Here is a 27,426-nt window from a genome sequence, read left to right as displayed (position 1 = left end):
CAGGAAGCTTCATCTTCCTGAGTTCAAATCTAGCTGAAGGTACCTATTAGCAATGGGATCCTAGGCAAGACACTTAACACTGTTTCCCTCCATTTCCTCATCTATAAAATGGGCTGGAAAAGAAAATGGCAAACCACTACACTATCTTTGCCAAGAACTACCCAAATGGGATTATGAAATGTTGTATGACTAAAACAACTGAATACTGAACATCTGTACTAGAGATATTATGAATGTTACAATACAGTTCTTAAAGTTCTGCTTTTAGAAATTCATTTTTATTATATTATGCACTTAACGGGAAGCCAAAAACACTCAGATTTTAATACTGCTTCAGACACTTTTTAGTTTTGTTACTGGGCTACGCTGGAGCCAGCTCCAGTTAGCTTGTGCTAATTATTAAATTTTCAGTGTTAACATTTAGACCTCAGAAACTCTTAAATGGTACACATCAAGGGCTTGATTTATTGTTCTGGTGACTGCAGAACTTAACTAACTTAAGAAAATAATAGGGAGAATGATAACACATTAAACTTTATATTGTGTCAAACATATATTTTTTCCTTTTCTTGAAAGCCAGTAAAAATTTGGTAAACATTTACTAGAATATCCCTGCCTCTAAGTCTCAAATCTCTCACCTATAAAATGATGAAAGTAATACCTGTAGGACCTAGCATACAAGGTTATTGTATCAAATGACCTAATATATTTAAAAACACTTTTCCCAACTTCAAAGTTCCATTATATGGCAGCTATTATTATCTCACTCATCTTTTTCAATTGGAGTTCAGATAAAACCAGTAATGAGTAAGCTGATATCCTGTTATTATTCTTTTTTTATTTAATGTGCTGCAGGGTATTGTATGGAAATAACTGGATTTTGCAGTTGAATAAAAATATTTGGGGTCTAAGTTTCTTTCCAACAGGCTCAATGGAAACATCCTCAATACAACTCCAATAGCAGAATGAACAAGGAATGCAATGCCACATCTTTATCCCACATGACTGTGCTCTCCTCTACTAGGTCTCCATATTTTGAAAGCTTTTAGTTTCATGTAGCTTAGAGATAATGAATATTTAGTAAACATCTATAGAAAAAGGTTGTTTTTTTTGTTTTGTTTTTTTCTAGGTCAGTGTTACTATCTTAGCAATTGTGAACAAGTATGTACTCTGATAAAAAGTCTGGTTCCAGTATAGCTTATTGAGTTCTTCCATGTATTTTAAGGCCTACATTTATTTATAGATCATGTCTTCTTAGTTATTTAGTAAAGCCTTCATTTTTATACTCTAACTTAATGGATTGGATTTTTTCTACCATTTTCATAATCTGATCAGTATAAGTTTGAGCTCCATATATAAATATTAGCCTTTTGTAGTTTCTGTTAGTTATTTGGTGCTGTACTGACATCATAAATTCTGTTTCCACAAAGAGAGAATTCTTGTGACTCAGTCATTTGTTCAACTTATAATTTTATTTTTGTTACTCTAGGGCTTTTTGAATGTTTTAATACAAAATGACTTATTAGCTCATATGGCTCATTCATGCTTAAAATAAGTGCAAAAAGAAATGTTATTTCTTTTGAGGTAAATACATTGATCAATGAATTACAAAAAGATCAAAAGACTGAAGTAACTACTTCGAATCTTATGTAGCTAGAGTAGTTCCATTTAGCAAGCAAAGTTAGTACCTAAGAAGTTTTCTTATTGAATAATATTTAACTTATATGCCTTCAAAAATAATTAACTGTGTGAGGGGAGCCCTTTCCCAAGATCACATATTGGGGTCCCACCTGCATCATGCCACTGAGGGTGGGTCACAGGGCAATGACTGAGGCCCCTGAGCCGGGAAGGATGGGGATATTGATCCAGGGGTAAAAGGGAAGGAATAAAAGAAGGGGTTCCAGGAAGTGGGCAGTCTCTGTTCTCTCAGGTGCAGAGTGAAAGGAATGTGGCTGAGGGAGCCATGTGAAAGCACCCACATGGCTAGTGAGAATACACTTTTTCTCTCTGTCTGCCTTCTCTTATTCAAAAGTAATTATTAACAAACTATGGAAATTAAGGACAAGAGTTTAATTTAGTTATTACATAACTAAATAAGGCAGTATGTTTTCTCCAACTCCATGTATTATAAGTGAGATTATGATAATTGTTCATATTTAAGCAGGACTTTATGGTGACAGAACTCCTTATATACATTAGCCCATTTGTCTTCTATAACAATTCTGCCTAACATCATTATTTCTATTATACAGATAAGAAAATAAAAACAGAAAGTATAAGTGGCTTGTCCAAGGTCATGCACCTAGCATAAGGCAAAGCCAGAATTTGAACACATGTCTTCTGATTTCAAATCCAATGTTCCTTCCATTGTGACAGAATATATATATATATATATATATATGTACATACATATATACCTCAGATTCTCATGTTATATATATCATCATAACATTATATATACATGGAAATCTCTATGTCTATATCTATCTATCTATCTATCTATCTATATGAGAGAGAAAGAATCAAAGAGAATGAAAATTTGAGCATTCCCTGAAAAATATTTTGTAGGCTATTTGTCCTAATATGAGTACGGAAATTAGAGACTGCAGAAATTTCTACAAAATTTCTTTTCATTGATGTTTTATCTTCTCTATTAACATATAGTATCATACTTCCATAACAAGATGATTGCCCAAAATAAAAATATCTGCCAACTTTCTTCATTAAAACATTAGGATACATTTCATTATGTTTAACAAAGTAATTTCAATGACCCTTATTTAGCCTATTATTATTTTATTGTTGATATAAGGAATAAGGATCATACTGATAGTTAAAATTTAAAATATTTGCATTACTTTTTAAGAATTCATAAACAAAATATTACAAAACTTAATGGTAATAAACAGTATTAGTGGAACACCACTTTGTATTTTTCAAATAAATGCTAAAAAATGTCAGTTATTTCAAGCTGACAATTTCAGAACCATTTGCCCCATAGACAAATAGTCAAAGAATTTAATAAAAGGTTTTCAAAAAAAAAATTTAACCTATTAATAACCATAGGAAAGAAGTCAAATGTTAGAAGAGCTGAATAAAAAAAGACACAATAACATATTATCAGCTGAGCTCTGAATTCTATACAGCAATTTAAGTTTATGCCTAAAAATAACAGGAGAGAAACAAACTAAAATGTCCCTACCAGGTCAAAAACAGAAAGATTAATATGTAGCCAAAGAGAACTTCCTATAGTAGCAGAGACCTGAAAACAAAGTAGATGCTCTGATTTGGCTGACCAAATTGTGGTACATCACAGAATTATTATTTCTTAAAAACAATGAATTTCAAGAATTCAGAAATAAAGGAAGGTATAAGGGCTGACTCAGAATGAAATAAGAATATCCAAGAAAACAAAATAAATGAGTATAAAAGAAAAGAACAATAATGCATAACTGAAGGTTTTCTAATGATAACTACCAAGTTTGGCTCAGGAAAAGAGATAAAAAAGTTCACCTTCCTCCCTTCGGAAAAGAGACAAAATTAATAGTAGTGAAAGTAATTATATGAAATTAAAAAAAAAAAAACCTAGAGCAGGGATTCTGATTCTTGTTTGGGAATACTGAAGGATTTTACATAGACTAATATGATTAGGATGGTAGACTAGTTTTGTTGAACTGTTTCTTTTGTGGATGGGGAGAGGAACTACCTTTTTATTCTTTGTAAATGAATGACATCACTGAAAATTTCTTCAAATTATACATTTCATTTACATGTGTTTTAAGACATGTGTACTTTGTGGATTGATGATCTTACTGATGATGGCATTCCTTCCATTGGTATAAAAACAATAACATAAAGTTTTATTGGTTTTAAAAATGTAAAAAAAAAAACAAAAAACCTTCATTGCTCTTTGGCCCTACAAAAACAGGCAGAAGGCTGGGATTTGACTTGCAAACTCTAGTTTAAAGACCACTGATGTAGACAACTCACTGACATCTTTCCATATTATGTGATTCCTGTCCATTTTTACTTATATATCCTTAAAGTTGAAGGGTTATCAGACCTTCTGGGGGGAAAAAATTCCTGAGCTCAGTTAACTTTTGGAGAATTGTGACTTGTGACTTGAAGAACAGTGAAAGGAGTAGAGACTTAGGAAAATAAGGCTCATGGACACCACTAGGACTATCCACAATATTATAATGACTGATTTGGGTCATAACAATGTATATGTGAGAAAAAAGTTCATAGATTATTTGAGAATTTTCCATATAATATTATGGGCTTCTGTGAGTCTTTTGCTTGCATGTCCTCACTATTCAGACAATTATTCTATCTATGTATCACTCCTAGTCTCTATACTGAGATCCATTCTGACATATCTAAACTGTAATATTTAGAAATTTCCTTTAAAACCTCTAAATATTGTGTGTGAATGAAATCTTTAGGTGAATAAGGTAGGGTAGGGATGAGAAGGCATGGATGGGTCATGGGTTACAACAGTACTGATATATAAAATCAATGGAAAACTACACAAATACATTAGGGGAAGAGGCAAAATGTCATAGTGGAAAAAACCACTGTATTTGGAGTCTTAAGACTTCCATTCAAATACCAATTATGCTACTTCCTACAGCATGACCTTGGGCAAGTCAACTTGGCTAATCTGGGCCTTAGGTTCTTCACATGTATAATGAAAAATTGTAAGTCTTTAAGACTTTAAAGTCCCCTCTAGCTCCAAATCTATGCTCTTATGTCATAATCTGGACAATATGAGAAAGGCACATACATTTATTTACTCAGTGGTTATTTGCTTTACACATATCTGATTTGAGAGACTAACTCTGTACTGTTGGGTTAATCTCTTTTAAGCAATCACAGATCTCATTATAACGCAATATTGAATTTAACATCATAATACTATAATATTGAATTTAATACAATGCAATATTCAAACAGGAGCATTTGAGGACCTCACTATGAACTAAGGAACTCTCTTAGTTTGGACTTTGTGGGGTATGATATTAGGGGAGCATACATTTCCTTGTTTTATATCTGGTTCAACAATAACCTGAAGGTCATTGAACCAGCACACCTGGGCACGTGTGCCATGTCTTCGCCAACATGGGCCTATAGGATCAACTATAAATTCTTCCTCCTAGTATTTCATGTTCTTCATGGTACAATACTTTCCTCTTCAATCTTCTTATACATTATCCCACATATTACTCTATTCCACACATTTTGTTGTTCCTATATATTCCATTTCCTGTCTCCATCTCAATCCTTTGCACTGATTGTCCAAAGCCCGGAAAGCTCACCCTCCTTTCTGCTATCTTTACAAATGCCCAATTTCTTTCAAGACTCAGTTCAAATATCACCTCTACATAAACTTTTTTCCTGATTTCCTGAAATGTATGTCTTCCCTTCCCAAACTAGCTTGTATTGATTTAGAATATATTAATATATTCTGAATGAGTTTATATATATGTGTTGTTTTCCCCATTAGAATGTTGACTCCTTGACTGCAAGACCCATTTAATTTTTATCTTGGTATACTCTATGCTTAACATTGTGCCTGGCATACAGTATGCACTTAATAGTGGTTGATTTATTAAATTTTCTTTACAATGAACTATATGCAAAGTAGGATTTTATACTCTAAGTTTTTGAGTAATTTGTATGACTGCCAAGATATGGCCTAAAGAGAATTGGCTTTGAGAAACTGCTTTCTACTTTCTATATTTTGACCAAAGACATTTGATATATATATATATGTATATATATGCAGATTGTTCTGATATTTTACAATGATAAATTAGAAATGAAGTTGCTAATTTATAATGTTTCTTCAATTTTCTCTTTAGGTTATTTTAATTCTTTTTTTAATCTTTTGGTACCTTAACTTCTCTTAGATAGCTTGTAAAACAATTCTTCATTGCTTTTAATATTGTTTCATATTCCAATATGAAACTCCTAGACCTATACTTGTTATGGTCCAACCACAATTCTTTACTAGTTTCTACAAGTTTGTTTCTTCATATAACTTATCAATCAACAAGATATTAGGGTCCAAGTTTGGTCATTCTATTGTCAATAAAAATGAATATCGATAATTGTAGTAACATTGGAAAATCATTTCCATTTTCAATTAATTTCTTACTCTCTTGTGAATTTCCCCAAGAATATTGTAGAGATAATATGGCTCAGTTGTCTTACATCAAACTCTCTGTACTCATTTATGCTTTTATTGCTCTTTGTTATTTTATGACACAATATTCCTTATGATCTTCTAGCATACTACTTTGTGGTGTAATATGAATTTGTTTATATTCCAAAAATGGAGTTGTCTTAAGTTATTTCATCTCTCTGCCAGCAAGAAAATTAAATGTTAGGTAATTTCTGTCATACTCTCTTTCCCTCTCATTCCATTTATTATGACCACTTTCACTGGTTAGATGTATACCAGAAATGGTATTAATCTAGGTTAATATGTTTGTCCTTTTCTATTTCCCATTTTTAGCCAAAAAGTCATTTGAATCAATCACCTTGCAGTCAACAGTATTTTCTTTTCACTTTTTATACTTTTTTCAAGTTGATGATTTTCATGTTTGCTTTAACTAGTCAGTGAACTAAATGCATGCAAAATGCTAAATGTGATGATTACTATATCAGTAACCAGTTATTTTTTGTATAATACTGTCAGTTTTATTTCATGTGATGTTGTTTGGTTCTAGCCACTTTTGACACGCTATTCTTGGAGACATTATTCGGAATATAAGTGAATGAGTTTTCTGAATAATCTATAAGCATTTGGCTTTTTTTCATAGTGGCATCAAGTTGATTTGGATAGAGTGCCAGATATGGGAAAGGTAGTGCTAGATAGTGGGAAGATTTGAAGTCATGCAGACCTGAGTTCAAATCCCACCTCAGATATTTATTAGTTATGTAATCTTGGATAAGAAACTTAATCTTTCTTGGCTTAAGTCCTTCATCCTTAAAATGAAGGGATTGAATTTGATCTCTTCTTCAAGGCACTGATGATCCTTTTCAGTTCTAAGTTTATGATTTTAGGATCAAATCTAAGCCATATCTTCTGACATAACATTTTGCCGTCCTCCCTTGTGTTCATCTTTGCACGGAAGTCAATAAGTATCAAAATATATATCAATTTGGTTTGTAGAATCAATATACATAAGATCCAATTCTCTTCAGCGTGTCCTTTTTTTTCTTGTGGTCAATACACTCAGTACATAAGGTGATAAATAAATATCCCATGAAATGGTATATCCTGCTACTTTTGTGTGTGATGAAACCATCTCTCTCTCTCTCTCTCTCTCTCTCTCTCTCTCTCTCTCTCTCTCTCTCTCTCTCTCTCTCTCTCTCTCTCTCTCTCTCTCCAAAGAAAGCTTATGAGCTAATCTTTCAATTAGGTGCAATTTATTTCCTATTTTCATTTAACATGAGGATAGCAATATTGATATAGTTGAGTTGTTCCAATGACATGTTAATTTATTCATCTGGACAAAGATCTCTTATTTAAAATAGAGTTCTTTATAGAAAGCCTAAAATGTATGATTAGAGTACCTTCTAACATTCTTTTAATTATTCTACTATCATCACTTTGAAAGTAGAGGGGGATGAGCAGGAAAAAGGACCATTATTTATATGACTTCATTTCAGGGTTATAATAGCCAGTTTTACCACTGAGTGGCCAGCTTAGTGGTGATGGCCTTCCTTATTCTGAGACTGGTTCTTGAATTTAAGTGTACAGATTCATTATGTTACAAGGACCGTATCTGAAGTCTTTCAGGTGAACCTAACAAAGCTAATATTGTACTGGAATAACCCTTCAGAACTTAGAACCACCTCTATGCCACCAAGAGGCATAAGCAGGAAACTTTTATAATTACAGTGAAATAGAATTCAGAGAGAATTTAAAAAACCTGCACAAACAGTGTACAAAAAACATTAGACACAAAATCTCTGAAGTGTTCTTCAGCCTCTTCTTCCCTTCTTTCCTAAACAGGTAAATGAAGCATGACAGCTTCTAAATCATGAGCTTAAACTAACAAAGACATTCCTCTAAAATCTACATCAAGCTATTTGGAGCAAATAAAGACTATACTCGGTAGTGAGTAAATTCACATGTAAAAAACCTCTATAATTGTTTGCATGCTCACCTCAACGTGGGAGTATGAACTTGAATAATGAGTGAAGAACCTGGAAAAATTACACCTTCTGCCTAGAGGACAAGATGTGTGAAAAAGTTGGCATATTGTACATAAATAGAATTCCAAAATTCTTCTCTCTCAAAACTCAAGATTTTATTTTTCCAAATTCAACTCCTGAGTTCAATTTTTTTAGCACTAAGTTGTGTATTTATATACATTTCAAGCTTAATAAAATATAAATGGAGAGAAAGAACCAACTTGTTTTTTTATTTTTTAGAAGATATCTCTTATTACCTATAAGTCAAGAGAGAAGCAAGGAACAAAGGAATTTAGTAAAATCTAATATTTATAATCAATATTTCTTAGTTCTTGTTTTATTAAAATATCTGTTGCCAGAGTACATCAATGTCATTTATATGATTTCCTATATTTGAAATATATGATGGGCAAAAGAATTGTTATGATGACATTGGCATTTAACATGTAATTAAAAAATGAAGTGATGAAAAATGAATGCACATTCTTGGTGTTTAAGTCTCTCTCTCTTCAATATATAATTCTTGATTCAGAGGAAAGGAATACTAGGTAAATTAAATTATCCTTAAGATACATGATACCATATGTGTTTTCAATTTGGTTAGTTTAAATATTTTATAGTGATTAATATTTATTCATAATTACAAAATGTACAAAAAAGTTTAGGCACTATTTAATTGCTTCCTTCCAATGGCAAAAAAGGCATAATTGTAGAAAATGGTACATGAGTATATGTATATAACTTTTAACATGCCTGAAAATTTTGTAGGTATTACATACTTTGCATACTTAAGTCTTCTTACTCGTTGGGTAATGAATGTTTTTTGGTCACAGTAAGTGAAGAAAAATATCTACTAAGACATATATGAAGATTATAAGCTCCATAAGAAGTATGAATACTAATTCCAAAGACAGCATAGATCATTGAAGTTAATATTCAAATCTTTCAGTTAGAGTTGATAATAATAATTATCTAGAGCAGACTGAGGAAATCCCATGACCAGCAGTACAAACTAGTGTCTCCAAGTGTAAAAAGCTTTTAAAAGTCTAGTCAGAGATCCACCTTGCCTCAGGGAACTGTGAAGGAGAAACATATAACAATATTTCTGTGAAACAGGTTGGGGACCAAGGGAAAAAAAGAATAAGAGAAATAGAAGAAAAAGGATGATATACAAAAAAAGTCAAAAGAGAAGGTTTCATTATAATCTAGCTCCAATACAAATAAATAAAAAATGAGGTTCTTAAGGAAAGAAAATCCCCCCAACAAAAACAGCATTCCAGAGAGGGCCATAATAAAATGAATATATATTATGCAATAAAAGAAAGGGAATCATAAGTCCCCCCAAAAAGAGAATAAGAAAATGAATTCTGCAGATTTCCAATGGATGATGTGATGATGTAACAGCAAAATATTTCAGAATGTTCTAAAAGAAGAATAACACATTAAAAGAAATACTTCATGGCGTATGGGTCAGAAATAAGAGATCTCAAAGAAGAAATAAATAAGAAACAGAGTAAGCAACTTAAAACACATTTTAGCACATTTCTCCACAAAGAATAGAAGTTCTGGAAAAAATGGAACTGTACATTAGAACTAAAAAAATATGGAAAGTGATGAAAATCTGGCAGAAGGAAAACAAAAAACAGCTTTGAAAGAACACATGAATACAATGTTGATTGAAAGAATTGCCCTTCAAGACAGACAGGTGGTATAGAAATGACTTAGGGACTATAATTCTCTATACTGCCCTACCTCACTCCCCAGGAATGATGAATTATAAAGTCTAAACATTATACTATAGGAAATTAAAGAAAATTGTTCAGAAGTTTTGAAGAGAGAATATAATTAATTGATTAATAGAATCTAGATCATTAAGAGAGAAAAACCCTGCCCAAGCTTGAAACTCCAGTGCACACTGATTCAATTTCAGAACTTCAATGACAATCAAATTTTGTGAGTATCTAAGAAAACGTGTTTAGTCATCAAAGCTGTTTTGAATAGTTCAGGCTAAGTCATATCACCCTGAAATCACATAAAAGTATATTCCAAAAAGCCAATAAAAGTGAACGATGCATTCCACAATAACTTATTTGGTAAAGCTGAAACTAATTGCCAGTGAAAAATACAGACCTTCAACAAAATTTAGGCATGTTTGAGTTATTTTTCTGAAACAACTTAAATAAGACACCAAAAAACTCTGAACGAGAATCATGAGAAAAGTAAATAACTACAAATACTTAAGAAAATCATAAATTATCTCATGTTTCTCATGTAAGATAAGACTACAGTTTAATACTAATCCGAAGGCCAAAGTGTTCACTTAAAAGAGCAAGGAAGGAAATCATTACAAAAGAAAGAAATGGAAGAAAATGAAAACTAAATGAATACAGCCTTAAGTACTAAGATGAAACTCAATAAAATGAAAGAAAATAGCAGAAAGAAAAAAGAAAATAAACTTGAAAATTTTGTTTCATGCAAGAAACGTATCTAAAAACCGGCATATACCAAATCAAAATGAGAGGCTGGAATAAAATTTACTATGTGTTTTGTGATGTAAAAAAAAAGTACAAGTTGCATCCATGCAATCTAAAACAGAAAAAATAAAAATTGAAAAGGTCAATACTAATAAATTGAGAAGTAAGTTAAAGTCACTAGACTCAACAAAGCAAAACCACTGTTAGATAAATATGCCAAATTGCAAAGTATTTAAAATCTTTAAAGAAAAGCTAACCATTTGCAAATAACCTTTATAAAATCACACAATGGAGAAGACTCTGCTATTCTCTGATAACTACATAAATCGAAAAGAATTCTAAACAAAAAAGAAACTACACAACGGAAGACTTGGAAAAGTTAAAATTTTATATGTGGGGGAATCCCAAAGCTGTTATTTCATTATTATGGGGAGCTCCTCAGTGAAGAAACTCCCTTTTCTAATACACATCAGCAACTGTTCTGCAACTTAATGTATTAGAAAATTACCTGGATCACAGAGAGTTTAAGTGGCTTGCCCAGGGTCACAAAGCCACTATGTGTCAGAAGTGGTACTTGAACCCAGGTCATCCTGACTCCAAGGCTGGCTTAATATCAACTATGCCATGCTGCCTTCTCAGTGGAGAAGTTAGATTTGAAAGACTTAGGGTGATTTCTGAATGGGAAGATGAAAGAATAGACATATTTCTCAACATCACAAGATACATTACAAAAACAGACCATGTGCTAAGATCATAGAGAAATTATAAATAAATATAAAAACCATAAATATTAAACATTTGGACAATAATACAATAAAAATTATTAGTACAGAGAACTGAAACAAAAAAAGCTAAGCAATAACCTCTAGAAGAAAAGGTGAGTAAAAGACCAAACTGTAAAAATAATATTTAAAAGAGAATGATAGCAATGAGATAGCAAAGCAAAATTTTATGGATGAAACTAAAGTACACCTTTAGAGGAAAAATTATACCTTTGAAAAATATATATATATATATATATTAGCAAAATATAAAAAGATAAATTAGTTTATCATAGAATATTTTTAAATTAGAAAATTGGCAAATAAATAAAGCCAAAAGAAACACAAAAGAAAATTAGAATATTAAAAGAGAAATTGATAAAAAAGAAATAAAAACACCATAAACAAAACTTTTTTAAAAGAATGAAAAGTACCATGAACACATAGATATTTTGACCGAAGAGACAGATAAATCAAATTACTAAATTAAAAATGAATGTAGTTTTATGACAGCAAATATAAGAATTTAAAGGGAATAAATAATTAGCTAAAAAACAATCAAAGTAACAAAACAACATAAACAGATCTTAATGCAATCTCAGTAAGAAAAAAATTAACCAGCCATTGTGTATTCATGTAGAGGGGGCGGGGAGGAGGGAGTTAATAATACCAGTTTGGATATATTCATTAGTGAATCTATCAAATATTTAAATTTATTAATCCATTAATGAGTTTTGATTAGAATCTACTATATATTAGTAACTGTGATAAATGCTGGTGTCACAAAGACAAAAATGAAGTTGTTTCTGTTTTTAAGGACCTTATACTCCAATGGAGAAGAGAAGATGAACACATTGAAGATAGATAAAAACTAAATGCAAATTAATTTTGGAGAAGGCACTACCTGCTTGGAGGTGGAGAAGGGGCAAGTAAATTCTTCCTCAATAGACATCGAGTGCTTGATCTGAGTCTTGAAGGAAATCAAAGACTCTAGGAGGTTGGAGGGTAAGGAGGGGGATTCCAGAAATGGGTAATGGCAAATGTAAAGGGATAGAGAATGGAATTGGAGTGTTGCATATGAGAAATAAGTAGTAAGGGGAAAAGTTTGCTTATACCATTAAGTACATGAAAGAGAATAATTTTTACTAGGTAAATTTTAAGAAGAACATTACAATGCATGACAAGGAATAAATAATGTATAAAATGGCATAAAAGGCCAGGATGTGAAAACCTTTGAATTCTAAATAGAGGAGTTTACATTTAATATTAGAGGTGATAAGTCATTGAGTTTATTGAGAGAGTGCCATGGTTAAACTTCTACTTTTAGAAAATCAGTCTGACAGTTGAGTGGAGAAGAGAGAGTAGAGACCATTTAGTGCAGTAGGAGTGGTAAGAGGTGATAAAGGCCTCAACTAAAATGATAGCTGGGACAGAGGAAAAAAAGATCCTAAGTCATGGAGATGGAATCAATACAATTTAGCAACTGACTTGATATATGAGATGACAGTGAGGAATCGATGATGACAACAACATTGTAATTTTGAGTAATTGAAAGGATGTTGATGTCCTTAACAATAATAGGGAAATTTGAAAGAGGGACAACATTCTGGGAAAAAGATAATGAATTCTATTTTGAATATATTGAGTTTAAGATGCCTACAGGATAGCCAGTTCAAATCTGTTTGAAAAGTAATTGTGATATGTGACTGGAGTTCAGGAAAGAGACTGGGTCTACGTATAAACACTTGGAGAGTTCTATGCAGAGATGATCACTGAAGCTACTTGGGTCCCGAAATGAGAGAGTGAAAAGAGAAAAGAGAAGGAACAAGGATAGAGCCTCAGTGAAATGGAGCGTGGCTAAGCAAAGGAAATTAAGAAGAACTGGTAAGATAGGTAGAAATAGAAGCAAAAGGAAGAAATGGCATGAAACCCCCCAAAAAATGCATCAAGGAGAAGAAGGTAATCAACAGTACCAAATACTGTATAAAACTTAAAAGGGATGAGAACTGCATAACGATTATTAGAGCTGATCACTAATGACTATGGAGATAGTTTCAATTGAAGTCAGACTACAGAGGTTTAGAAGAGTGTGAAATATTGATAAGAGGAATTTAAATTAAAACAATACCATCTCACACCTACCAGATTGATTATCATGACCAAAAAGTAAAATGATAAAAGTTGGAAGGGATGTAGGAAAATTGGGACACTAAGACACTGCTGGTGTAACTGAACTGATACAACCATTCTGGAGAACAATATGGAATCAAGCTCAAAGGGACCCAAAGCTATGCATACCCTTTGATTCAGCAAATCCTGGGTCTATATCCCAAAGAGATCAGAGATAAAGGAAAAGGATCTGTACCAAAATATTTTTAGCAGTGCGTTTTGTAGTGGCAAAGAATTGCAAACTATGGGATTGTCCATTACTTGAGAAATGGATGAACAAGTTGTGGTATATGGTTATTATGTAATACTATTGCACTATAAGGAACAAGGATAATTTCAGAAAAACCTGGAAAGACCTCCATGACCTGATACAAAATGAAATAAGCACAACTTGAAGAACATTACATATATTAACAGCAATATCAAACGATGAGTAACTGTGAAAGACTAAACCATTATCAACAAAGCAGTTCCCAAGGGATTCATGAAGAAAATGCTATCCAAAGCCAAAGAAAGAACTCTTGGAGTCTGAGTTCAGATCAAAGGATGCCATCTTCCACTATATTTCCCTCAGGAAATTTCTATTATATGTGTGATTTGTGACTTCATAATTATATAAGCAATATGGAAACATGTATTAAATGAAAGTACAGATATTAACCTATATCAGATTATTACATCACTATGGGGGTGGGGGAGTAGGGAAAACTTGAATTCTAAAATGTCAAAAAAAATGATTGTCAAAAATTGCTATATGTAACTGAAAAAAAAAGGAGAATGTGAAGATTATAAACAGAGGTCCAGGTGTTGATAGCTTTTTCATTGTTTGAGTGAGAATGGAAAAGTGGCATATGAAGTCAACTAACAGGGATAGTAGACGCTAGCAAGGGTTGCTTGTTTAAATGGTGTTGATATGTTGGAGAGAAAAGTGTGTGTGAAAAGACTGAAAATAAGATGAGGTAGAGAGAAGAAATCAAGAAAAAGGATGGTGAAAAGGCTCATTTTTCACCAGATACCAGAATGAAGAAGGAAATAGTGGGGAATGAAGTCAGTGGTTGTGAGATTAGGAGGAGAAGATAAAAATATCAGTATATGATCTTAATTTTCTCAGTAAAGCTCCTTTGCTGAAAATGGGGGAAGAGATACCATAGGAAGCCAGAGGAGAGTAGAAAAGGTTTGGAAGAACTATAATGGTGAGTGGGATATAAAGAATCAATTAAGAAGCAAAAGAATTGTCTTCCTGTAATGCCAACCCAGTGAGAGTGATTAATACCTATGCTTCAAAAATCATTTGCAATAACTGAGAAAGAAAACATGTAAGAAAAATCCTTTCATAAGACAAACATGGTCTCAATACCTAAAAGTCAGGAGGGATAAAGCAGAGAAAGTGAAATTATTTGAATTTTTCCAGTTGAATATTAATGTAAACATTTTGTTTAAAATCCTGTCAAGAAAGACTAAGGCAATATCTTAACATTCACTATGATCAAACTGGATTTACAGCAAGGATGAAATGATGGTTTCAGCATTAGGAAAATAATTAGCATAACCATATTAAAATAAAAAGAGCAACTACATGATTATGAGAACAAAATGCCTTTTAGAAAATGCAATGTTCATTTTGCTAATAAAAAATAACCTAAAAAAGAACTTTTTAATATGAAAAATTATGCATTTAAATACAAAATATGTCATTACTTTCAATGACAATTATCAAGAAGCTTTTCCAATAAAGAAGTAAATGTCTGCCTATGACAACTTGACATAGGTCTAAGACTATAAATACTATTGATAAAAATGGGATAGAAAGAAATTTATGCCAGTAGAGACTGTCAAAGAAAATATAAAACCATCTATTATTTGAAGGAATATAATCTTTTTATTTGTAAACCACAAAACAATAAGCAAAGGTAGTAGTAGTAAGACAAATTAATGGGTTCAGTGAAATTATAAGATAAAAAATTTCTCAAAAAAGCTATCAGCATTTCTAACCAAAACCAGGTGGAAATGAAAGAATGAAAAATTTTATTCAAAAGTATATATGTGTGTATGTGTGGGAGGGGAGGGAGCTGGGTGGCTCAGTGGCTTGAGAGCCAGGTCCAGGGACAAGAGGTCCTGAGTTCAAATCTGACCTCAGGCACTTCCCAGATAGTGTGACTCTGGGGCAAGTCACTTGACCCCCATTGCTTAGCCCTTACCACTCTTCTGCCTTAGAACCAATACACAGCATTGATTCCAAGACAGAAGGTAAGGGTTTAAAAAAAAGTATATATGGGAATCAACCTCCCAAGACAACTATAAGACTAATTTAAATATAATTATAAAATTTTTTACATAAATAAAATGTCTTAAATAATTGATGGTACATTCATTGTTCAGATTGAACTAAGCTATTAAAATAATGACATAAATTAAAGAAACTTACCAGCACTCAAAACTAATTAGTACTATAAAAAAATTTTTTTAAGAAAAGAAAGATTGTTCATGAGTCCAATGTTAGATAAATTCCAGGCTATAAACTCCTGAGGGTGGCAGGGGAGTCCCTGTTAAAAAAAAAAATTGCTGGGGGGTGGCTAGGTGGCTCCATGGATTGAGAGCCAGGCCTAGGGGCTGGAAGTGCTGGATTCAAATTTGGTCTCAGATACTTCCTAGCTAGGTGACCCTGGGCAAGTCACTTAACCCCCATTACTTGGCCCTTCCAGCTCTTCTGCCTTGGAACCATTATGTAGTGTTGGTTCTAAGACAGAATGTAAGCTTAAAAAAATTGCAGGCAAAACTAGACAGGAGTTTTAAAGAAAATTATTTTAGATGAGCAACTTTCACCATATACAACAATAAACAACAGTTAGATACTTGACCTAAATATAAAAGGTCACATCATTTAAAAAAGAGAAAACATACTTTTCACAAAACTATGGCTGAGGGGAAAATTTTTATCCCCTATAAACAAGGGATCAAAGTGATCATAAAACAGAAAATAAAAAAGTTATGACTAAATAAAATTAAAAGACTTTTTGCATGAACAACAAATAAACTGTCAGATAAGGGAAAAAATCTTCACAGAATATACACCCCCATACATACCCACACACACCTGCACACACCATGTATATATACTTTATATGTAAAATGCATGTATATATACATGTATGTTCATATGTATATATGTGCATATATACATATAGGTGACCAAGAGTCATTCCTCATTGGATCAGCAAGCCAAGAACAAAAAGGGGTTTTAAAAGAATAATAATCCAACCAAAAACATCAAAGATTTTCCCAAATCAAAATCAATAGGAGAAAGAAAAATGAAAACAAACTAAAACCTACACCAAATTAGAAAAAGTGGCAAAAAGTAAAAATAATCAATGTTGGAGGAGCTATGAGAAGGGAGCTTTAAACTGGTCCATTCATTCTATAGCAGGATTTGGTCACTATACTAAACCATTTGACTCAGGAATCCCCGTACTGTAGATCAAAGATAGAAAGCTTGATTTCATATGCACAAAATACCCCGAACAGTATTTTTTTTAGAAAAAAAAAGGAAAATAAGAAAGAAAGGAAATAAAGGGTACCTACTTGTTATACTGAACAAACTGTGGTATATTAATTTAATGTACTATTACTATGCTTTTAGAAATTAGGAATGAGTTAATTCAGAGGAGCATGAGAAGACTTGCATGAACTGACATGGAGAAAAAAATCTATGAGAACAAAAACATGCAAAAATGTAAATGAATAAAGCACTAAAAAGAAATCAAATGATGAACAATTAAAACTGATAGTGTTTGGCTCTAGAGAAGAGATGAGAACATACAATCCCTTCTTTTAAGTAGAAAGGTAGGACACTGGATGAAGAATGATACACACTTTATCAGATGAAAATATTTTGTTTGGTTTTTCTTAGCTGTTTTACTTTATTAAAAAAGGAAGACTGATTTTGTGTGTGAAAATAATCTCCAAAAATCGCTTCTACCAAAGTCAAACTCTGATGCCTCACTGTGCTGTAGTATAGAGGTTCCCTGTATTCTTAGAGGCCATAGCCAGTGAACTGGCTAATTAACTCTAACAGGTCTTCAAGTATCATCTTAGGAACAGGCTACCTGTGTTTTGTAAGAGCCTGCTTAGCTATTCATGAAGTAGCACACCAATAGTAGGTGAGCCACTTGATGATTACATTATTATGGTCTTGGCAATCTATGAAAAAAAAATTTAAATGTTCCCCAGTCTTGTATAACCCCCTTATATTCCTGTAGTGACAGTGGCAAAGTGGTAGGGGATAAATTGTCTTGAGATCAGTGTTTAAACCATTAACAAAATTTGGTTTGATCATTAGTTCTGGAAAAAAGAAATGTTTATATAATAATCTACAAGTAAATATATTGAAGTAGAATCATATTAATTTTAATAATCTTGCCATGAATAAAACAATAAGAAAGATGAAGTGGCAGCTAAAGAGAAAAATGGTACATAAGTAATACTTGGAGAAACAAAAAGAGGAAATAGTAGAGGGAGTTTTTCTATTTTAAAAGTTATCAAATGACTAGGAGCAGTATCATATCACCTAGACAAAACCGGTATTTTTTGAGGTGGTAAGATATTAAACTAAGGAGTTATTCTAAAGGCATTTGAAAATGCAATAAATTTAACAATAAACTATTTTATACATCAAGGACAACAGAAACATCACACTTCCACTTTAATATTATAGGCCCAGAGGTGCTTGGAGAATGTCTTATGAACACTATCTACCAGGATTCTCACCCTCCTTTCCCCAATCCCTACAACATGGATTGGGTTAGTCTTTTGCTAAAAGACAACAAAACTGTTCCTAAGAATTATTTGGCCCAAGGGCCAAGGCTTAAATTGCAAACTCCCTTAACAAAACTTTCTGGAAGTCTCTGGCCATGGGACAACAATGATATAGTTTTCTGGTCACCTAAGTATATAAACAGTCCCACTCATTTGGAGTCAAGGATGCTCCAACTTGGCAACTGCCCCAAGACGTATATATTAATATACATTGCCCTGATAAACAGATGCATTTCCATATAGAGACAAGAGGAAAAGGGTAGAGTATTTACTCAACTAGGGCCTTTGTCCTCATATTAAGTATTGCATTATCTTTGTTAAATATCCTTTTAATGCTATAACTAAGTAAAACTTTTATTAACTCTTGAATGATATAAGAATGCCTCATTTCATTAAAGCTGAAGTAACCAATTCTGATCTGAATAAGATCTGTCTTACTAGAAAAGCAGTATAAATGGCACTACAGCAAATAAAAATAGGAAAACAGTTATGCTGGATGAAATTTGAGATATCATAATGCAGATGAAACATTGAGGAACTAAATCAAAAGATATCTAAAAAGGAAGATATTAAAGATGTGGGGGGGAAAACTCTACTTATTAATTCCCCCAAAAGGTGACTGATAAAACATAAACTATTAACCTATCTGCATACTTTTCTATCTATGCAAAAATTTTTGAGAATCTTCTACATGATTTGATGGCAACTTTGATGAAAGTATTAGTAGGAAATAAGCAGGCTTTCCAAAATGATGTTCAACCATGAATCACATCTTTACCATTTTGCAAATGACTGAAAGACATATAGAAAATAAGATGACATTGTGCTTGTTTTGTTAATTATAAAAATGTATTAGACTTGGCAGAATAAAATGTCACCTTACAGGGCTCTTTTATAGCAAAGTGTCATAGATAGATAATGTTCTATCTATCTATCTATCTATCTATCTATCTATCTATCTATCTATCTATCTATCTGTCTGTCTGTCTATATGTTTGCCTATCTATCTATCTAGAGTGGAAAGAGAGAGAGAGACAGAGAGACAGAGAGACAGAGAGAGATACAGAGAGACAGAGACAGAGACAGAGAGAGAGACAGAGACAGAGAGAGACAGAGAGAAACAGAGAGAGAGACAGAGAGAGAAAGAGATGTAAACTTGCCAAAAGTATTTGCCCCTGGGATAGAGGAGATCCAGCATGGAGACTAGTACAAGGAGGGACTCCCAGTGGATGGCTAGATCTTGCAGATGTTTTGGTTGGCAGAGGACACTGCACTGATTGCATCAAGCCCCATGGTACTACAGAACCTCCTGGAAGAGATTTGTAATAGCTCAAAGGAGTTGAGCCTTTCCATTCACATGGGAAAGACCAAACAGTTCTCAAATAGCGTCATCTATTGTCTAGATTTCAATAGGCATTTTAATATCTTTATAGAGATCATCCAACAGTGTATGTATGTGAGAAACAATATGAATGAACAGTAAGTTGGAACCAGAATTGAAAAAGAAGGAAAAGGGCCTAAATTGCTTTCATGAAATTCCATATTTACTGATAACCAAGTGGTCCATAAAAGTTAAAATCCATTTTTTTTTGAATTTGCTATTGTTCAGATGTTTCATTTATGTTCAACTCTTTGTGAACCCATTTGAGGTTTTCTTGGCAGAGACACTTGAATGATTTGCCATTCCGTCTCCAGTTCATTTTACATGGAGAAACTAAGGCAAACAGGTTAAGTGACTTATTCAGGGTTACACAGGTAGTCTAAGACTATATTTTGACTCAGGAAGAGGAGTTTTCCTAACTCCAGGCCTGGCCCTCTATCTACTTCATCACTGATCTGTTCATCTTTTTTCAATATTAATATTTTACTGAGTTGTAGTGTATCACTGAAAACTAAAACTTCACTGCCTTTTAAAAACTTAGTTGAATGTCTCAATGTAAAGATGCACAGTGAGTATGAATTAGCTATTGCTTATAACTAATAAACTAAAGCATTAAAATAAAGGATGTCATCAAAGCACTGAAAGAAAGCTTGCTTGATCTTGTGCTAATAGTAAAGATAGCCAGAGTGCTTCACTGGTACTTTGATAATACTGGAATAAAATGAGGAAAGACCCCATATTATTTTGTGTGTCCCTAGAGACAAAAATTTGGAAGAACATGGGCAAGAGTCACAAAGGAAGAAGAAACATAAATTATAATACATATTATTACATAAAATACATTGCAGGGACCTTCCAATTTGATGAAATTACACACCCATTGGATTATTCTTTTTTACCTAAGAGACAACACTAATCAGAGTAAAAATCATCATAGAAAAATGAGCTTCTGGAAACCTACGAATATTAAAATAAAACTTAGAAATTAATTGAAAGACAATGTGAAAACAAAGCTGGTACAATTATTTTCAAAGCAAGGGACAATAACCCATTGACAATGATCTATTACTTTGAATGCTTTTTCATCAACTGACATATATATTTGATGATACCATGTGAGAGATGCTATTAAAGTTACACCTAGAGTTACGCTTTTATCCTTGTCCTGCTCCCTCAGATCTATCTCATCAAAATTACTTATTATGTGCTTCATTCAACCAGATAGTGTATGCCCCCCCTCAAAAAAAAGCTTTCAAAAGACAAAGAACATTTATTTCTAAATTTGTTTTGAAATGGCTAAAAAGTTAGCATTCTGCAGTAAATCACTTGCTCAAATTCCATTTGGTATAAAAAACAACAAAATAAATGTAGAATACAATTTCACATTTTTATTTTATGCAATGCTTTCAACACTGCATACATTACTAAAAGCACAAAAATAGATACAGTACTATCAAATTGTAAAGAATACCAAATTGATATCATTATACTGTATAATGTCTTCCAAATATCAGACTTTAAAAAAAATTGTGTCTTGCATACTCTTTATGAATAAAGTAATGCAAGAAGTGTTTTAATATGCTAAAAAAAAACTATTTTCTTTCTAAATTAGGTCCTATTCTTTGGAGGTTGACATCAAATACAGTGGCCATAACTTCTCTCAAATCACCCTACAATGCTTAATTGCATTACCATGGATTGCACTGCATCTGATAATTACATTCTTTCTCATGTTAAGGGGACTAAAATGAATGATTACCAACATTTTTTTTTTCTGTTCCCCTGACATATGACAGAAATTTCATCCAAACTTTGCATTTAAAAAAAATACATAGCCTTCATTCTCCTCATGCACTACAGATGGAGCTTATTTACTCTCAAAATATATGGAAGTCTGACATCAGTGAGCATAAGGCAAATCAAGGTTATAGCTAACCAGGGACAGCTGTGATGGGGCACATTACTGACTGAGTTCCCTCACTGAAAGAGCCTCCCAGGCCTAGCCTAACTCTTAACTCAAAAGAAAAAGGATAAATGAAAGCTCTCGGCTTTAGCTCTTTACGTCCACTAGACAAGGAGCAATACAACCAGAAAGCAATTTTGAGAAGGAAAAGCAGTGAGGCTGCTTTTTACTACTTAAGGGAAGTGGTGGGTGATTAAGGTGGGAAACTAGTGCAGTGAAGGTTAGGGGGTGGAGAAAGGGTGAGCTGGTTCACAGCTGTATTTAGTCTACTGATGGCTGTGAAGAGATAGTGGCTAGGGTAAACAAGAATAGGGAGAGACAAGGAAAGGAAAACTCATTTGAAGAGTCCTGTGGCAATTAGAGAAGGTGGGATAAATCAGGAAGAAGCTTCCTCCACACTCTCTACTGCCCTTTTCTCCAAATACCTGTCTTTGTTTTGCTCCTTCTCTTTTCCTTATCTTCTTTTTACTCCCCCTTTACCCCACTCTTCTTTACTCTCTTTGGTTTAGCCTAGGAGTCTAGCTACACAATCTGTTTAATTAACTTAGTTCAATATTTCCTTATCCTGGGATGTTCCTTTTATAATTTAAATTTACTACCATTTAGCAAATACAGGCTCTTCTAATCTACTCTTCCTTGGCTAAAATAAAAACATCCTTAAAAAAGAATACATTGAACTGTCTCATAAGTAACTATCTTTAGATTGATTAAAAATAAAAAAAAGGCAAAATCCAAGCAGGGATCCCTATGTAAGATGGTGGCAAATGCTCAGCCTTTATTAACCCTGGATAAATATGCAATTCAACCAAACTCCATGACCTGGTTAGTGAAAAAACTGAGAAGTTTCTATTTTAGTTGTACTTAAAAGAAGGCATGAAACCCCAGAAGGATTTACTTGGATGTTCTAACACTAATGAGATTCTGCTATTCCCCAAGATGACAAAAGCACACACAATGACCATTCTTAATTAGATTATTTTTGACCCCCACAGTCTGAAGTTATGGGCAAACAAAATTGAAAACTCAAGTTTCCTGAGAATGGAGAATGTCTTTATTGGTGAGGAGCCGCTTTATATATTATGTTAAGGAATAATCCTTTCTGAAAGAAATCTGACTGCTCAGATGAATCTAATAATGAGTGAGTTAATTTTCAGAGTTCATAGGTAAGGATCTCCTAGGTGGGTGGCAAATCAATCTAAGCAATGACCCTGATTACTAGTAGATAATGTCTTTCTTTCTTAATTACATATACATTTTCTCTTTACCTGTCACCTCTTCCATTCATTGATTTAACATTCAATAAATATTGAGTTGCCTACTAGGTAGAGAGCACTTTACTAAGAGAGATTTAAGGATAAGACAAAGCTCCTGCCCTCCAAAGGCATACAGCCTGGAAGCAGGTGAAGATAATAGGGCAGGTAATTATAATATAAAATACTGCATATCACAGAAGTTGCAAACAAAATGCTCTAAGTATGAAGTCTAAGGGCACAGGTCATCAACTGATATGAAAGCAGGCTTCAAGAAGGAGATAGTACTTGATTTGAAGGGACTGGCATATGGTAAGTGCTTAATGCTTGCTGACTGTCCTGTTGATTAATGTATAGATAGGAATTTAACCAGCAAAAACTGAGACAAGGGAAGACAATGGAAGCAAAGTTGTGGAGATTAGAAAGCAAAGGACATATACAGGAGAAAGAAAGGGCATGGAACATGTTTAGGTAAACAAAATGAGATAAGGCTGGAATAGTCTTGGATAGATTGTGGAGGATCTTGAATTTCAAGCAAAGGAAGTAAACTTCATGGCATAGGCACTGTGGAACCAGTGAAAATCTTTGAGCAGAGGAATGCCATGATGAGTTCTGTGTATTAGAAATACTATTCTGAGGTATGAAGAATGGATTGAACATATAAGAAACGGATACATAAAAATCCAGTCAGGAAGTGATTGCAAAAGTGGAGATCAGTGGCAAATTATTTTCATTCTATATATTCAGGAAAGACAACCACAAAGTGAATCCAATAGGTATTGTTATTTGGTAGTTGTTGATTCTGGGGAACAATTTCCCCTGAAGATCTAGCCAGAGTTTACCTGGAGTTGCCACCTTGGTAATTTAATAATAGCTGATAGAATGTCAAGGCCCAATATCACTTTCATTCTGGAGAAAAAGTAGGGTCAGTTAGGTAACTAGGCATCATCATAACACCAGAGCACTTAGCAGAAACCCAGGAAAGTTGAAGGGTAATGTGGGTAGAAGATAGGCAAGAAAAACTGAGTTCAAGGAGCTTTTTCTAGAACAAAAAGTTCTATGCTAAACCACTGTAAAAAATGCATCTGCAAACTTCCCATTATTTTCCCCACTGCCCCAAAGAAAGAAAGGCTAGTTTAGTTCCAGTCTAGTAAAAGCAGTGGTTCCTAGAATCTGTGTGGAACCTGATGCAAGCACCTACACATCCTTCTGAATTTCTAGAACTGACCTTACATCAACTTGGATTTCAGGTGTTTTTTTTTTTTTCCTCTTCCAGTTAGACTAGATTATATTATTAAAGAACTACTCCAGAATTGAAGTAGGTTTGCCTAATCCAATAGAGTTCCTGTGTAGTGTAACAGAACAGCATTACACTCTAGATACAATGTTCATTAGAACATTCACCTAATCATGAACCTATTTGGTGACTAGTTAGGCCATGAGTGCCAGTCTTTGTTCAACTTTTTCAAAAAATGATTAGTGCTATCACAGACCTTTGGTCCTAGAGAAGCCAAACTTCAAGATCAAAGCCAACATTATTATTATTCACTCTGAGATCCTCTCATCTTCATCTGTTTCTGGTGTGACTATAAAATAATGAGATAGATCACACAAATCATAAAAAGATTATTATTATTTCAGTCATAATGCTTCTCTTGGGACTAAGTAGATGAACATTCCAACCAGTGGAATAAATCAAATAATCAGTCAACCAACATTTACGCAGAGTACATGTTCTAGGAGGATAATATAAGGCTAACAAAGTAGTTTGAGATAGGTTCCCTCCTATTAAGGAGATCACATTATAGTTGCAAATCCAAGCTACAAACATGAAAGACCCACCTTTTACTTCTTTCAATAGCCCTACTCACTCAGTGCTAGCTAAGTAATATTCATGTTACAATTCTTCTCTGCTTTTTACACACGAAGTTAATGGCACAGGCAGGGTAAGGATACAGTCTTATGCCTGTCTGAGCAATTTTGTGAAAGCTGTTTTGAAATTCTTTTTAAAAAATCTTTGCTAAAGACCTTGTAATTATTTGTCTGGGCTTTCTAAAGCAGTATAAAATGCTGTTAAAACTGTCAAGAAAGTGTCACTTAGAGTGACTTAACAGCACTTTGTTTTATGGTGACATTTTTTGGCCTAAGAAACAGTTGCCCTTGTAGGTAAGGTTAGTCAAAAGCCTGATTTGAGTCCTGGCTCTAATACTTTGTTGCAGTAGTTATAGGCAATTTATTTAATCCCTCTCTGAGTCTTAGTTTCCTCATCAATCTTTAAAAAATTAAAACTTTTTTTAAAAAAATCTATCTTCAATGTTACTGAGAAAATAGAGTAAAATGCCAGATTAAATTGAAACTATTATTAGTATCTAGTAAATTAATTGCAGAAGAAGGTAAATGGGGAAATGCTGGATCTATTCTTACTTTTTTTCAAAATGGTTTGCAATGAGAAAAATTACCATCCCTGAACATATATTGAGTACCTATTATAACAATTCAGATGCATCTCTAATGCCAATAAAATAGAAAATGTATTCAAGATTGCAGAGTAGGGGGAAGAGATATATAGCTCAGGCCTCTCCACATTGTTCCAATAAATAACAATCTAGAAAGCTGGTCAACTTCCCAGTCAAAGGCAAAAAAATCCCAACAAAAAACAAACTTTTAGGCTAGTGTCCAGAGCAGAAATTAAGATACAACATTGGGTCACATCATGGACCTATCACATAAAATTCCAAACCATGTAAAATGAAAATACTTGAACTGATCAAAGGATCAGCTCTTGGCTCTAGGTCAATAGCAAAGGACCTTAAATATGGAATGGGGTTGCCCAGAGCAGAGTATGATGAACTCAGACCTCAACTCAGGGCAGCAGGACAGAGGGGGTCTCCCAGAAAGGCTAACATCACAGACTTAACCAAAAGAGGTCCTACATAGGCAAACAGTGCTTGGTTGCCCAAAGCAGAACCCTGGAAGGATAAGGAAACAAACAAAAAATGATAAAGAACTATTGTCTTCTGAGGGGCTTATGGAAAAAAAAAATTCTATCTACCTCCAGAGAAAGAATTGTTGGGAGTAGGAATGCAGATGAAAACATATGATTTATCACTTGTTTATTTAAATGTTTGGGAGGGGGTGTTTAATAGGATTATTCACTTATAAAAATGAATAATATGGAAATATATTTTGCATGATAATACATGTATAATGCAGACTGAATTACTTATCAGCTCTGGGTGTGGGGGAGGGAAGAAGGGAGTGAAACAACATGGATCAAGTAACTTAGGAAAATGTGAAAATTCATTACTAAAATAAAAAAATAAAGAGCTATTGTGGAGTCAAAGATGCCTAATATCTCTAAGCAAAGTTCCCCCCTCAAAAAAAAAAAAAGCAGCCTGCTTACAAGAGCAATTAGAATTCATTAAAGAAATAATGTAAGAGATTAAAAATGGTATTACAAATTAAATGAAAACAATAAAATTAAGGATCAGAAAAGAAATGAGAACTATGGAAGAAAGACTTTGAAAGCAAATTAACAGCTTGGCTTAAGTAGTAAAAAAACGTACTTACCCAAGTAAGAAACTTTCTAAAAATTAGAATATTAGAAATGAAATGAATGAATCATTAAGAAGTATTAAAATGAAGTCCTAATATTAAAAATAAAGTATTCGGTATTAAAAACTGGCCTAGAAAACAAAACAGATTAGGAAGGAATGATTCAAGAATAAAAATGGGCCATCTGAAAGCCATGATAAAAAAAAAAAAGCATGAATGTCATTTCAGGAAATTATGAAAGAAAATTGTTCAACTTTATTAGAACTAGTGGGCAAAGTGAAAACAGAAAGAATTCACCTATGACCTCCTGAAACTACAAAAAATATTCTCAAAATCTAAAACTTCTAGATAAAACAAGAAGTCAGAAATAAAGAATGTTATTAAGGATATCGCACAAGATTTAGAAGCAACAACCTAAAAGGATAAGAGAACCCGGAATATGCTATTCCCAAAGAGCAAAAGATATAGGTTTACAATAAAGAACAACTTAGAAAAATTAAGTATAATCCTATTGGGAATTGGGGGGAAGGTAATGGACTTAGCCATTCTGCCCTTAGCTGAAATGCTTTCTTTCCTAGATTATGTGCCCAAATGAAGTAGGTACTACTGTGATTTAGTTTTCAAGTGCTAAAATTATATATATATATATATATATATATATATATATATCCCGAAAGTCAGCAAGAACTTGAAGTTTATGGAGATAAAGTTCTGTTTACAAGATGTATCCAAAAGGATGAAGAATTTAAGGGGAAGGAAGGCAAGAACATCATTGAAACTACTCAAGGTAAAAGGCTAGACCCCTAATTTCACTTGAATAGCACTAAAGAGCTAGTTTCACTATGATAAATAT

The 27,426-nt window shown here is 33.1% G+C and overlaps 1 protein-coding gene across 12 annotated transcripts in view; it reads right to left on the bottom strand.

Moving 5' to 3' along the window:
* The window catches only part of RFX3 (regulatory factor X3), a 349,544-nt gene that overhangs the window by 216,800 nt on the left and 105,318 nt on the right, over positions 1-27,426 (bottom strand). Inside the window, exon 1 of one of the 12 annotated variants that reach the window (XM_056805464.1) lies at positions 11,191-11,320. The exons of the other annotated variants lie outside the window; for them this stretch is intronic. The gene's annotated coding sequence lies outside the window, so the exon portion shown is untranslated. Of the gene's footprint in view, positions 1-11,190; positions 11,321-27,426 lie in introns of those variants that run through there. 12 annotated transcript variants of the gene reach the window in all.

Source organism: Monodelphis domestica, chromosome 7 (assembly GCF_027887165.1).
Source record: "Monodelphis domestica isolate mMonDom1 chromosome 7, mMonDom1.pri, whole genome shotgun sequence".
NCBI lineage: Eukaryota > Metazoa > Chordata > Mammalia > Didelphimorphia > Didelphidae > Monodelphis > Monodelphis domestica.
This window is presented reverse-complemented; position numbering and strand designations above follow the sequence as displayed.